Source organism: Oncorhynchus nerka, linkage group LG5, assembly GCF_034236695.1.
Source record: "Oncorhynchus nerka isolate Pitt River linkage group LG5, Oner_Uvic_2.0, whole genome shotgun sequence".
Taxonomy (NCBI): Eukaryota; Metazoa; Chordata; class Actinopteri; order Salmoniformes; family Salmonidae; genus Oncorhynchus; species Oncorhynchus nerka.
The window spans coordinates 13,347,569-13,362,568 of record NC_088400.1 but is presented as its reverse complement, the minus strand read 5'-3'; the positions used below and the strand labels follow the sequence as shown (position 1 = coordinate 13,362,568).

General features: G+C 51.2%; 1 protein-coding gene across 1 annotated transcript in view; it reads right to left on the bottom strand.

Annotated features, from left to right (window-relative positions):
- LOC115122107 (neuroligin-3-like) overlaps positions 1-15,000 on the bottom strand; it is a 30,812-nt gene that overhangs the window by 10,666 nt on the left and 5,146 nt on the right. The gene's annotated exons all lie outside the window — the stretch shown is intronic.

Genomic DNA, 15,000 nt, shown 5'->3' with positions numbered 1-15,000 from the left:
CACACCGCCCCAGATCATGACGGACCCTCCACCTCCAAATCGATCCCACTCCAGTGTACAGGCCCCGATGTAACGCTCATTCCTTCGACGATAAACACGAATCCGACCATCACCCCTGGTGAGACAAAACCCGTGTCTCGTCTGTGAAGAGCACTTTCTGCCAGTCCTGTCTGGTCCAGCGACGGTGGGTTTGTGTCCATAGGCGGCGATGTTGTTGGTGATGTCTGGTGAGGACCTGCCTCACAACAGGCCTACAAGCCCTCAGTCCAGCCTTTCTCAGCCTATTGCGGACAGTCTGAGCACTGATGGAGGGATTGTGCGTTCCTGGTGTAACTCGGGCAGTTGTTGTTGCCATCCTGTACCTGTCCCATTCAGATGTGATGTTCAGATGTACCGATCCTGTGCAGGTGTTGTTACACGTGGTCTGCCACTGGTCAGCTGTCCGTCCTGTCGCCCTGTCTCCCTGTAGCGCTGTCTTTCCCTGGCTACATCTGCAGTCCTCATGCCTCCTTGCAGCATGCCTAAGGCACGTTCACGCAGATGAGCAGGGACCCTGGGCATCTTTCTTTTGGTGTTTTTCAGAGTCAGTAGAAAGGCCTCTTTAGTGTCCTAAGTTTTCATATCTGTGACCTTAATTGCCTACCGTTTGTAAGCTGTTCGTGTCTTAAGGACCGTTCCACAGGTGCATGTTCCTTAATTGTTTATGGTTCATTGAACAAGCATGGCAAATAGTGTTTAAACCCTTTACAAGGAATATCTGTGAAGTTATTTGGATTTTTACAAATGATCTTTGAAAGACAGGGTCCTGAAAAAGGGACATTTCTTTTTTTGCTGAGTTTAGTTCTTAATGCTTTTTGCTGACTGGCTGGCTGGTTGGGGCTCGGCCTCTGTATAAGGGAACATGTATAATTTAGGCAACACAAAGAAATCAATGCGGCATCTTCAGTGGATTTGATTTGCGGCATAAGAGAACAACTCCCTGCATTGTATAATTACACACACACATTCTTGGGTAATTGTTGTGTTGCGGTATCGATGGTAAACACACACAAGCACACTCACAGTCGATACACAAACACAGCGTGGATGGTAAGCAGGCTGCTTTCCTCTGTAACGATGGGCCTGCTGCTGTCTGAATTGTGGGGAACTCGGATCCTAACCTTTACTCTCGTTGTGGGCTTGGTTTAAAACAATGATTTATATACACATTAGATGACTGTTAGGGGGGAACTGTTTTGAAGCCACCGTGCCCAAAGCCACCGAGCCTCCATCTTGGCACTCCCCCATCATTGCGTTGAAGCCACTGTGCCTCCATCTTGGCTCTCCCTCATCATTGTGTTGAAGCCACCGTGCCTCCATCTTGGCACTCCCCCATCATTGCGTTGAAGCCACTGTGCCTCCATCTTGGCTCTCCCTCATCATTTTGTTGAAGCCACTGTGCCTCCATCTTGGCTCTCCCTAGTCATTGTGTTGAAGCCACCGTGTCTCTATCTTGGCTCCCCCTCATCATTGTGTTGAAGCCACCGTGCCTCCATCTTGGCTCTCCCTCATCATTGTGTTGAAGCCACCGTGCCTCCATCTTGGCTCTCCCTCATCATTGTGTTGAAGCCACCGTGCCTCCATCTTGGCTCTCCCTCATCATTGTGTTGAAGCCACCGTGCCTCCATCTTGGCTCTCCCTCATCATTGTGTTGAAGACACCGTGCCTCCATCTTGGCTCCCCCTCATCATTGTGTTGAAGCCACTGTGCCTCCATCTTGGCTCTCCCTAATCATTGTGTTGAAGCCACCGTGTCTCTATGTTGGCTCCCCCTCATCATTTTGTTGAAGCCACCGTGCCTCCATCTTGGCTCTCCCTCATCATTGTGTTGAAGGTACAGTGCCTCCATCTTGGCTCTCCCTCATCGTTGTGTTGAAGCCACCGTGCCTCCATCTTGGCTCTCCCTCATCATTTTGTTGAAGCCACCGTGTCTCCATCTTGGCTCTCCCTCATCATTGTGTTGAAGATACAGTGCCTCCATCTTGGCTCTCCCTCATCATTGTGTTGAAGCCACCGTGCCTCCATCTTGGCTCTCCCTCATCATTGTGTTGAAGCCATCGTGTCTCCATCTTGGCTCCCCCTCATCATTGTGTTGAAGCCGCCGTGCCTCCATCTTGGCTCCCCCTCATCATTGTGTTGAAGCCACCGTGCCTCCATCTTGGCTCTCCCTCATCATTGTGTTGAAGCCACCGTGTCTCCATCTTGGCTCCCCCTCATCATTGTGTTGAAGCCACCGTGCCTCCATCTTGGCTCTCCCTCATCATTGTGTTGAAGCCACCGTGCCTCCATCCATCATCATTGTGTTGAAGCCACCGTGCCTCCATCTTGGCTCTCCCTCATCATTGTGTTGAAGCCACTGTGCCTCCATCTTGGCTCTCCCTAATCATTGTGTTGAAGCCACCGTGCCTCCATCTTGGCTCTCCCTCATCATTGTGTTGAAGCCACTGTGCCTCCATCTTGGCTCTCCTCATCATTGTGTTGAAGCCTCCATCTTGCTCTCCCCATCTTGTGCCTCCATCCCTCATCATCATTGTGTTGAAGCCACCGTGTCTCTATCTTGGCTCCCCGTCATCATTGTGTTGAAGTCACCGTGCCTCTATCTTGGCTCTCCCTCATCATTGTGTTGAAGCCACCTCCTATCTTGGCTCCCCCTCATCATTGTGTTGAAGCCACCGTGCCTCCATCTTGGCTCTCCCTCTCATTGTGTTGAATCAGTGTCCATCTTGGCTCTCCCTAATCATTGTGTTGAAGCTCCATCTTGGCTCTCTCATCATTGTGTTGAAGCCACCATGCCTCCATCTTGGCTCTCCCTAATCATTGTGTTGAAGCCACGGTGTCTCTATCTTGGCTCCCCCTCATCATTGTGTTGAAGTCACCGTGCCTCCATCTTGGCTCTCCTCATCATTGTGTTGAAGCTACAGTGCCTCCATCTTGCTCTCCTAATCATTGTGTTGAAGCCACCGTGTCTCTATCTTGGCTCCCCTCATCATTGTGTTGAAGCCACCGTGCCTCCATCTTGGCTCTCCCTCATCTCCATCTTGGCTCTCCCCATCGTTGTGTTGAAGCCACCGTGCCTCCATCTTGGCTCTCCTCATCGTTGTGTTGAAGCCACCGTGCCTCCATCTTGGCTCTCCCTCATCATTGTAAAACATGTTTCAGTAGCTATAGAAAGGCATTTATTGACGTGTACATTAATTTTTTTTACCACGATTACTCTATTACGGTCAGCTTAATGCATTCCATTATATTACGTGATAATTTTTTTTGTAAATTTATAGAAAAACATATTAAAACATTTTCCTTAAAATATAATTTTTGGAGATGACTAATGTTACTGTCCCCACTACAACAACAACAAATATGTAAATACATGTACTTTTCTCCTTGAAACATTTAATTGAAAAAAATGTAGAATTCCATTCATTCCTATGGAGGATTGCTTCTTCTGGGGAATGCCAATATGGCCGACCGTTGGCTTCAATGCCTCTCACTGGCCAATACATAGCACCAGCAATCCAGGGTTAATATACATCACTGGTTTAACCCCTGGGTGTGTGATAGGGTTCCGTGCTCTACAGCACAGCATTACCAGATAGCCTCTTCCACTTAAGTCCGCTGGCCGTGGCTGGGTGCGTTGACTGTGTGTGTGTGTGTCTATCTGTGTGTATGGGGTGTGAGTGTGTGTGTGTGTGTGTGTGTGTCTGTGGGGGGGGGTGTCTGTGTGTGTCTGTCGGTGTGTGTGTGTGTGTGTGTGGGGGGTGTCTGTGTGTGTCTGTCGGTGTGTGTGTGTCTGTCGGTGTGTGTGTGTGTGTGTGTGTCTATCTGTGTGTATGGGGTGTGAGTGTGTGTGTGTGTGTGTGTGTGTGTGTGGGGGGGGTGTCTGTGTGTGTGTGTGGGGGTGTCTGTGTGTGTCTGTCGGGTGTGTGTGTCTGTCGGTGTGTGTGTGTGGGGGGGGGTGTCTGTGTGTGTCTGTCGGTGTGTGTGTGTCTGTCGGTGTGTGTGTGTGTGTCTGTGTGGGGGGTGTCTGTGTGTGTCTGTCGGTGTGTGTGTGTGGGGGGTGTCTGTGTGTGTCTGTCGGTGTGTGTGTGTCTGTCGGTGTGTGTGTGTGTGTGTGTGTCTATCTGTGTGTATGGGGTGTGAGTGTGTGTGTGTGTGTGTGTGTGTCTGTGTGTGTGTGTGGGTGGGGGGGTGTCTGTGTGTGTGTGTGGGGGGGTGTCTGTGTGTGTCTGTGTGTGTGTGTCTGTCGGTGTGTGTGTGTGTGGGGGGTGTCTGTGTGTCTGTCGGTGTGTGTGTGTGTGTGTCTGTGTCTGTGTGTGTCTGTGTGTGTGTCTGTCGGTGTGTGTGTGTGGGGGGGTGTCTGTGTGTGTCTGTCGGTGTGTGTGTGTGTGTGGGGGGTGGGGGGGGTGTCTGTGTGTGTCTGTCGGTGTGTGTCTGTCGGTGTGTGTGTGTGTGTGTGTCTATCTGTGTGTATGGGGTGTGAGTGTGCGTGTGTGTGTGTGTGTGTCTGTGTGTGTGTGTGGGGGGTGTCTGTCGGTGTCTGTCGGTGTGTGTGTGTGTGGGGGGGTGTCTGTGTGTGTCTGTCGGTGTGTGTGTGTGTGTGGGGGGGGGGTGTCTGTGTGTGTCTGTCGGTGTGTGTGTGTCTGTCGGTGTGTGTGTGTGTGTGTGTGTGTGTCTGTCGGTGTGTGTGTATCTTGGCTCAGAGAGAGCAGGATTATTACATCTATAAAAGCAATCCCTTTAAGAGCCTTTCAGCTCAACTGTGATGTTTTCATATGGCTGAGCCACTAAGGTGTGTGTGTGGGGGAGGGGGTGTGTGTGTGTCATTTTTATATATATATATATATATATATATACTGTATGTGTGTGTGATGTTTTCATATGGTCAGTCATCTAAAGGCCTGTGCTATAAACCCTACAGTCCTTCGTCTCCTCGTCAGTCCCTCTCATCACCACCTCCACCTCCACCACATCCCTCTCATCACCACCTCCCTCACATCACCACCTCCCTCTCATCACCACCTCCACCTCCACCACCTCCCTCTCATCACCACCTCCCTCTCATCACCACCTCCTAACTTAATGATCTTGGTGAACAGTTCTCTATTCCTACACTAACCATCCTCCATTGGATGGGACCAGGTAGATAAGGGAGGACAGAATGAATGTCATTTTCTTTTCATTTGTTATGAGACGCACTTCCTCCTCCTTTTGTTCCATGGCTGTGGAATGAGAAGCGCTTGACGTAGTCGTCACTAAATGTGAGAAGACACAGTCAGAAAGCCTGGGGCAGAGAGGAGAGAGAGAGAGGACGAAGAAAGACCAGAATCTATTTTCCCTACAAGGCCCCGGTGAGTTCCTGCTCTAGATTTATTCCGGCTCCGCAATGTGTTCCTATTCCCTAGGTAGTGCACTACTTTTGACCAGGGCATGTCGGGCTTTGGTCTAAAGTAGTGCACTACATAGGGAATAGGGTGCCATTTAGGACGTAACCTAAGACAAGCGTTCCATCAGAGGGATTGATGTTCACTGCTCTACTATGCGGAGTCGAGTCAAGGCCTATTTCTCCAGGCGTTGTTGTGTAACCAGTGTACCCCTGTCTATCTACTTAGCAGGTAATAAAGGCACCCTATTCCCTTTAATATAGTGCACTACTTTTGACCAGGGACCATAGGGTAGTGCTCTATGTAGGGAATAGGGTGCGCTTGAACACAACCCACAATGTACAAAACACACCTAATTATAATTCATGTTCAGACAAGAAGAAACACACCCTAGCTAATGTCGTTTGCTTTCGGCACTGCCTGCTCTGCCTGCACTGCCTGCTCTGCCTGCTCTGCCTGCACTGCCTGCTCTGCCTGCTCTGCCTGCACTGCCTGCTCTGCCTGCTCTGCCTGCACTGCCTGCACTGCCTGCTCTGCCTGCACTGCCTGTGTTTGCATGTGTGAGTGTACGAGAAGCTAGGGGCTGTGATTGGCTTGTGGATCCTAATGGCAGGCTTGGGTTCGGCGGGCTAATTGATGGCGAGGCGGTGTGACTTTGGGGCGTGCTGTGGTGTTGGAGGACACAGCAGGTCACTGTCCCCTCCTCATTATGGAGGCTATTGATTGGTTGCATTAGTTGAGTGACAGCTAACATGTGTCATACCCCCCCCACTTGCCGCCTCACCTGCTCTCTGTCTCTGTCTTTCTGTGTCTCTGTCTCTGTCTCTCTGTGTCTCTGTCTCTCTGTGTCTCTGTCTCTCTGTCTCTCTGTCTCTCTCTCGGTGTCTCTCTCTCTCTCTCTGTGTCTGTCACTCTGTGTCTCTGTGTCTCTGTCTCTCTCTCTCTCTCTCTGTGTCTCTGTGCTTCTGTCTGTCTGTCTCTCTCTCTCTCTCTCTCTCTCTCTCTATCTCTCTCTCCCCACTCCCCTTTCCACCTGTCTCTCTCTACCCTTATTAACATTCCGCCTGCACCACAGTAGCCAATCAATGCCCCCCACACACACACACACACTTTCCTTAACAAGACACTCCATTTCCTGAGTTTCTCTAATGCAAATCAGGATATTGGGGACAAAGGGAGAGAGGAAGAAGGGGAGATGGGATAAGAGGAGAGACAGAGAGGGAGAGGAAAGATGAAGAGGAGGGGAGAGGTGGATAGATGAAGAGGAGAAGAGAGGTGGATAGATGAAGAGGAGAAGAGAGGTGGATAGATGAAGAGGAGAAGAAAAGGGGGAAAGATGAAGAGGAGGGGAGAGGTGGATAGATGAAGAGGAGAAAGGTGGATAGATGAAGAGGAGAGGTGGATAGATGAAGAGGAGATTAGAGGTGGATAGATGAAGAGGAGAAGAGAGGTGGATAGATGAAGAGAGGGATAGATGAAGAGGAGAATAGAGGTGGATAGATGAAGAGAGAAGAAGATGAGGGAGAGGTGGATAGATGAAGAGGGAAGAGAGGAGGATAGAGAGGTGGATAGATGAGAGGAGGATAGATGAAGAGGAGAGGTGGATAGATGAAGAGGGGAAAGAGAGATGGATAGATGAAGAGGGGAAGAGAGGAGGATAGATGAAGAGGGAAGAGAGATAGAGAAGAGGGAAGAGAGTGATGAAGAGAGGAAGAGAGGAGGATAGATGAAGAGGGGAAGAGAGGAGAGGATAGATGAAGAGGAGAGGAGGATAGATGAGGAGAGAGAGGTGGATAGATGAAGAGGAGGAGAGAAGAGGGTGGATAGATGAAGAGGGGAAGAGAGAGGTGGATAGATGAAGAGGAGAAGAGAGGTGGATAGATGAAAGAGAGGTGGGAGAAGAGAGGTGGATAGATGATGAAGAGAGGTGGGAGAGAGGAGGATAGATGAAGAGGGATAGATGAAGGAAGAGAGAGGTGGATAGATGATGAGGAGAGGAAAGGTGGATAGAGAAGAGAGGAGAAGAAAGGTGGATAGATGAAGAGGAGAGTTGGATAGATGAAGAGGTGGATAGATGAAGAGGAGAGGTGGATAGATGAAGAGGAGGAAAGAGATGAAGGGGAGAGGTGGATAGAGAAGAGGAGGATAGATGAAGAGGAGAAGAATGTGGATAGATGAAGAGGAGAAGAGAGATGGATAGATGAAGAGGGGAAGAGAGAAGAGGATAGATGAATAGAAGAGAAGAGAGGTGGATAGATAGAGAGGTGGATAGATGAAGAGGGGAAGAGAGGTGGATAGATGAAGAGGAGAAGAGAGGTGGATAGATGAAGAGGAGAAGAGAGGTGGATAGATGAAGAGGAGAGAGGTGGATAGAGAGGTGGATAGATGAAGAGGGGGAGAGAGGTGGATAGATGAAGAGAGGAGAAGAGGTGGATAGATAGAGAGGTGGATAGATGAAGAGGGGAAGAGAGGTGGATAGATGAAGGAGGAGAGGTGGATAGATAGAGAGGTGGATAGATGAAGAGGGGAAGAGAGGTGGATAGATGAAGAGAGGAGGATAGATGAAGAGGAGGAGAGAGGTGGATAGATGAAGAGGAGAAGAGAGGTGGATAGATGAAGAGGAGAGGAGAGGTGGATAGATGAAGAGGAGAAGAGAGGTGGATAGATAGAGAGGTGGATAGATGAAGAGGGGAAGAGAGGTGGATAGATGAAGAGAGGAGGATAGATGAAGAGGAGGAGAGAGGTGGATAGATGAAGAGGAGAAGAGAGGTGGATAGATGAAGAGGAGAAGAGAGGTGGATAGATGCTGAAATGATCAGAAAGCCAGGAGAAGAGGTCAGGCGGTTGGTTGTGGAGGTCAAACGGTGTTCTGAGAGTAATGATTGATGACATCACTTCATTAACCTCACCAGGGAATGTTGTTTAACAAACAACAAACAACAACAGGAAGAGTAAATCACAGAGTTTAAAGTGATAGTTCAGCAGTTTTACATATGAAATACTTTTGTTTCTAGTCTCCTTTTCAAGGTTAGAAAACAAATATCCAAATTCGTAAAATCATGGAAGTACTTCTTAATTGTCTTCATAGATGTGTAGGTAAATGTGAACCATTTACCACTGTGACTAAAAACGAATCAATGATAATGTGTTAAACTAAGCCAGAACAAGTCTCTATACTATAGAGTTCATCTCCCTTGGATTCCTTAAGAATGTTAAACAAGTATGCAGTTGGGTTTCCTAAGTGGAGAGTTGAATCACCTCCCTCCACTACATTCTCAGAGTTCCCTTGAAAGACAACAAATTAGAGGAGACAGGAAAGAGGGACCTGAGAGAGAGAAAGAGAGAGAGGGGAACAGAGAGAGAGAGAGAAGTCTATGCTCGACAGTGTTGTGATTACTAACTACCCAGCCAGTACTTGCACAACACACACACACACACACACACACACACACACACACACACACACACACACACACACACACACACACACACACACACACACACACACACACACACACAGCACATGTCACACATACACACACAACACGCATGTCACACACACACGCGCACACATGTCACACAGACACAGTAGTGGCAGGAAGTAATCACCAGCCCCAGATAGACAGTACAGGAAGCAGGAAGACACATCTTTGATGTTGTAATGTATTTATAATAGGAAGTACCTATTTGATTTAATAATGTTTGGGCTTTTGTGACTGTCTGTATAGCTATGTGGGGTATGGGAAGGTAGTGAAGGGGGCTGCTCTGGGTTTGTTAAGGGAGGTGGGTTTAGGGTGGTTTGACAATATGTTCTGGAGGAAGTGTATTGTAACATGTGTCACTTATTCATGTCATTAGAAAAGAGGAATGTTGTAGTTGAAGCAGAATAAAAGACACCACAGGAAGAGCCTGGTGTGTCTGAGATTCAATTACATCTCTGGCTCTCTGGATAACACAGAGAGGGATGAGGGAGGGGAAGGGAGGAGGGAGGGAGGAGGGAGGGAGAGGGATTGGAAAGGGAGGGAGGGAGGAGGGAGGGAGGGGAGAGGAGGGAGGGGCTAAGGGGGAGGGGAGGGGAGGAGGGAGGGGAGAGAGAGGAAGGAGAGAGAGGAGGAGGGAATGGAGAGAGGATGGAGAGAGAGGGAGGAGGGAGGGGAGAGGGAGGAGGTAGGGGAGACAGAGGGGAGAGGGACAGAGGGCGGGGAGACGGAGGGGAGAGGTAGGAGGGAAGGGAGAGGGAGGAGGTAGGGGAGACAGAGGGGAGAGGTAGGAGGGAGGGGGAGGGGAGGGAGGGGGGAGAGGGAGGGTAGAGGGAGGACAAAAGGCTTTGGGGTGAGTGATCCAGGCTGATGATCCAGGTTGTGACATGCAGTGTCTTAACAAGGTGTTGCACAAATTACAGTATCCTCTATAGAGACCGCCACCCAGCAACAGGGCCAAGAAGAGAGACTGACACCCAGAGAGACAGGACCAGGGAGAGACTGACACCGAGTGACAGGGCCAGGAAGAGAGACTGACACCCAGAGACAGGACCAGGAAGAGAGACTGACACCCAGAGAGGGGACTGACACCCATCGACAGGACCAGGAGAGACTGACACCCAGAGACAGGACCAGGATGAGACTGACACCCAGATACAGGACCAGGAAGAGAGACTGACATCCAGAGACAGGACCAGGAAGAGAGACTGACACCCAGAGACAGGACCAGGATGAGAGACTGACACCCAGCAACAGGGCCAGGAAGAGAGACTGACACCCAGAGACAGGACCAGGAAGAGAGACTGACACCCAGAGACAGGACCAGGATGAGAGACTGACACCCAGCAACAGGGCCAGGAAGAGAGACTGACACCCAGCAACAGGGCCAGGAAGAGAGACTGACACCCAGCAACAGGGCCAGGAAGAGAGACTGACACCCTTCGACAGAGACAGGAAGAGAGACTGACACCCAGTGACAGGACCAGGAAGAGAGACTGGCACCCAGAGACAGGGCCAGGAAGAGAGACTGGCACCCAGTGACAGGACCAGGAAGAGAGACTGACACCCAGAGACAGGACCAGGAAGAGAGACTGACACCCAGCGACAGAGACAGGAAGAGAGACTGACACCCAGAGACAGAGACAGGAAGAGAGACTGACACCCAGAGACAGGACCAGGAAGAGAGACTGACACCCAGAGACAGGACCAGGAAGAGAGACTGACACCCAGAGACAGGACCAGGAAGAGAGACTGACACCCAGAGACAGGACCAGGAAGAGAGACTGACACCCAGAGACAGGACCAGGAAGAGAGACTGGCACCCAGAGACAGGACCAGGAAGAGAGACTGGCACCCAGCAACAGGGCCAGGAAGAGAGACTGACACCCAGAGACAGGACCGGGAAGAGAGACTGGCACCCAGAGACAGGACCAGGAAGAGAGACAGACACCCAGCAACAGGGCCAGGAGGAGAGACTGACACCCAGAGACAGGACCAGGAAGAGAGACTGACACCCATCGACAGAGACAGGAAGAGAGACTGACACCCAGAGACAGGACCAGGAAGAGAGACTGGCACCCAGCAACAGGGCCAGGAAGAGAGACTGACACCCAGAGACAGGACCATGAAGAGAGACTGGCACCCAGAGACAGGACCAGGAAGAGAGACAGACAACCAGCAACAGGGCCAGGAGGAGAGACTGACACCCATCGACAGAGACAGGAAGAGAGACTGACAGGACCAGGAAGAGAGACTGACACCCAGAGACAGGACCAGGAAGAGAGAGGCACCCAGAGACAGAGACAGGAAGAGAGACTGACACCCAGTGAGGACCAGGGACCAGGACCAGGAAGAGAGACTGACACCCAGAGACAGAGACAGGAAGAGAGACTGACACCCAGAGACAGGGCCAGGAAGAGACTGACACCCAGAGACAGGGCCAGGAAGAGAGACTGACACCAGGACAGGGCCAGGAAGAGACTGACACCCAGAGACAGAGACAGACTGACACCCAGAGACAGGACCAGGAAGAGAGACTGGCACCCAGAGACAGGGCCAGGAAGAGAGACTGACACCCAGTGACAAGACCAGGAAGAGAGACTGACACCCAGAGACAGGGCCAAGAAGAGAGACTGACAAGGGGAGACAGGACCAGGATGAGAGACTGACACCCAGATACAGGACCAGGAAGAGAGACTGACATCCAGAGACAGGACCAGGAAGAGACTGACACCCAGAGACAGGACCAGGAGAGACTGACCCAGCAACAGGGCCAGGAAGAGAGACTGACACCCAGAAGAGGAGACTGACACCCAGAGACAGGACCAGGAAGAGAGACTGACACCCAGCAACAGGGCCAGGAGACACCCAGCAACAGGGCCAGACTGACACAGACAGGACCAGGAAGAGAGACTGACACCCCGACAGAGACAGGACCCAGTGACAGGACCAGAGAGACTGACACCCAGAGACCCAGGAAGACAGGACCAGGAAGAGAGACTGACACCCAGAGACAGGACCAGGAAGAGAGACTGACACCCAGAGAGAGAGACAGGACCAGGAAGAGAGACTGACACCCAGAGACAGGACCAGGAAGAGAGACTGCACCCAGAGACAGGGCCAGGAAGAGAGACTGACACCCAGAGACAGGACCGGGAAGAGAGACTGGCACCCAGAGACAGGACCAGGAAGAGAGACAGACACCCAGCAACAGGACCAGGAAGAGAGAGGCACCCAGAGACAGGACCAGGAAGAGAGACTGACACCCAGACAGAGACAGGAAGAGAGACTGACACCCAGAGACAGGACCAGGAAGAGAGACTGGCACCCAGCAACAGGGCCAGGAAGAGAGACTGACACCCAGAGACAGGACCAGGAAGAGAGACTGACAGGACCAGGAAGAGAGACAGACAACCAGCAACAGGGCCAGGAAGAGAGACTGACACCCATCGACACAGGAAGAGACTGACACCCAGAGACAGGACCAGGAAGAGAGACTGACACCCAGAGACAGGACCAGGAAGAGAGACTGGCACCCAGAGACAGGACAGGAAGAGAGACTGACACCCAGTGACAGGACCAGGAAGAGAGACTGACACCCAGAGACAGGACCAAGACAGAGAGACTGACACCCAGAGACAGGGCCAGGAAGAGAGACTGACACCCAGAGACAGGACCCAGAGACAGGGAAGAGAGACTGACACCCAGAGACAGGGCCAGGAAGAGAGACTGACACCCAGAGACAGAGACAGGAAGAGAGACTGACACCCAGAGACAGGACCAGGAAGAGAGACTGGCACCCAGAGACAGGGCCAGGAAGAGAGACTGACAGAGACACCCAGAGACAGGGCCAAGAGAGACTGACACAGGACCAGGATGAGAGAGACACCCAGGACAGGACCAGGAAGAGAGACTGACACCCAGCGACAGAGACAGACTGACAGACCAGGAAGAGAGACTGACACCCAGCGACAGAGAGACTGACACCCAGAGACAGGACCAGGAAGAGAGACTGACACCCAGAGACAGGACCAGGAAGAGAGACTGGCACCCAGAGACAGGACCAGGAAGAGAGACTGGCACCCAGAGACAGAGACAGGAAGAGAGACTGACACCCAGTGACAGGACCAGGAAGAGAGACTGACACCCAGAGCAATCTGGGTCACTTCATTATTTAACATCTGTGGTTACGATGTCTACACTAAGGATTACAATCTGTGGTTACGATGTCTACACTAAGGATTACAATCTGTGGTTACGATGTCTACACTAAGGATTACAATCTGTGGTTACGATGTCTACACTAAGGATTACAATCTGTGGTTACGATGTCTACACTAAGGATTACAATCTGTGGTTACGATGTCTACACTAAGGATTACAATCTGTGGTTACGATGTCTACACTAAGGATTACAATCTGTGATTACGATGTCTACACTAAGGATTACAATCTGTGGTTACGATGTAATCAGCTGTGTAGTCAGGTCAGACCCTGCTCTCCTCACAGAGTCAGGTCACCATGCCCCGCGGGTCAGACCCTGCTCTCCTCACAGAGTCAGGTCACCATGCCCCGCGGGTCAGACCCTGCTCTCCTCACAGAGTCAGGTCACCATGCCCCGCGGGTCAGACCCTGCTCTCCTCACAGAGTCAGGTCACCATGCCCAGCGGGTTCATGCCTTACACACTTAAACACAGACGCACACACCCAGGCACATGCATGAACGCACGCACACAAGCACCCACCCACACACACACACAGAGATCAGAGAGAAGAGATGGGTAAATACCAGGAAGCAGATTGATTACAGGTCATCCACCAGATCAATATTTATCTGGTAACGAAGATTGCATTTCAGTTTTTACAACTGATTCCCAGTAGGAGACATCCAAATGGAGCTGCTTTGTGTTATGTGTGTGGTATTTCATGGTGTCCAATTGTTTTAGTAGCTACTATCTTGTCTCATCGCTACAACTCCCGTACGGGCTCAGGAGAGACGAAGGTTGAAAGTCATGCTTCCTCCGATACACAACCCAACACTGCTTCTTAACACAGCGCGCATCCAACCCGGAAGCCAGCCGCACCAATGTGTCGGAGGAAACACCGTGCACCTGGCAACCTTGGTTAGCGTGCACTGCGCCCGGCCCACCACAGGAGTCGCTGGTGTGCGATGAGACAAGGACATCCCTACCGGCCAAGCCCTCCCTAACCCGGATGACGCTGGGCCAATTGTGCGTCGCCCCACGGACCTCCCAGTCGTGGCCGGTAACGACAGAGCCTGGGCGCGAACCGAGAGTCCCTGGTGGCACAGCCCTTAACCACTACGCCACCTGGGAGACCCACATGGTGGTCATTTTAAAGGATCTGATAGAGTCAGTGAGGCAGAGACTCATCCTACATGGTCATTTTAAAGGCTCTGATAGAGTCAGTGAGGCAGAGACTCCTCCTACATGGTCATATTGAAGGCTCTGATAGAGTCAGTGAGGCAGAGACTCATCCTACATGGTCATTTTAAAGGCTCTGATAGAGTCAGTGAGGCAGAGACTCCTCCTACATGGTCATATTGAAGGCTCTGATAGAGTCAGTGAGGCAGAGACTCCCCCTACATGGTCATATTGAAGGCTCTGATAGAGTCAGTGAGGCAGAGACTCCCCCTACATGGTCATATTGAAGGCTCTGATAGAGTCAGTGAGGCAGAGACTCCCCCTACATGGTCATATTGAAGGCTCTGATAGAGTCAGTGAGGCAGAGACTCCTCCTACATGGTCATATTGAAGGCTCTGATAGAGTCGGTGAGGCAGAATACTAAACAAAGGCAGACGCTTGTTGACTATATAGAACCCTCTAATTCTAATCTGATCTCAAACCAGTTCCGCTGCTCCCCCCCCCCTTGTTCCCCTCTAATCAGACACTGATTTAGATCTGGGACACCAGGTGGGTGATTCCCCTCTAATCAGGCACTGATTTAGACCTGGGACACCAGGTGGGTGATTCCCCTCTAATCAGGCACTGGACCTGGGACACCAGGTGGGTGATTCCCCTCTAATCAGGCACTGATTTAGACCTGGGACACCAGGTGGGTGATTCCCCTCTAATCAGGCA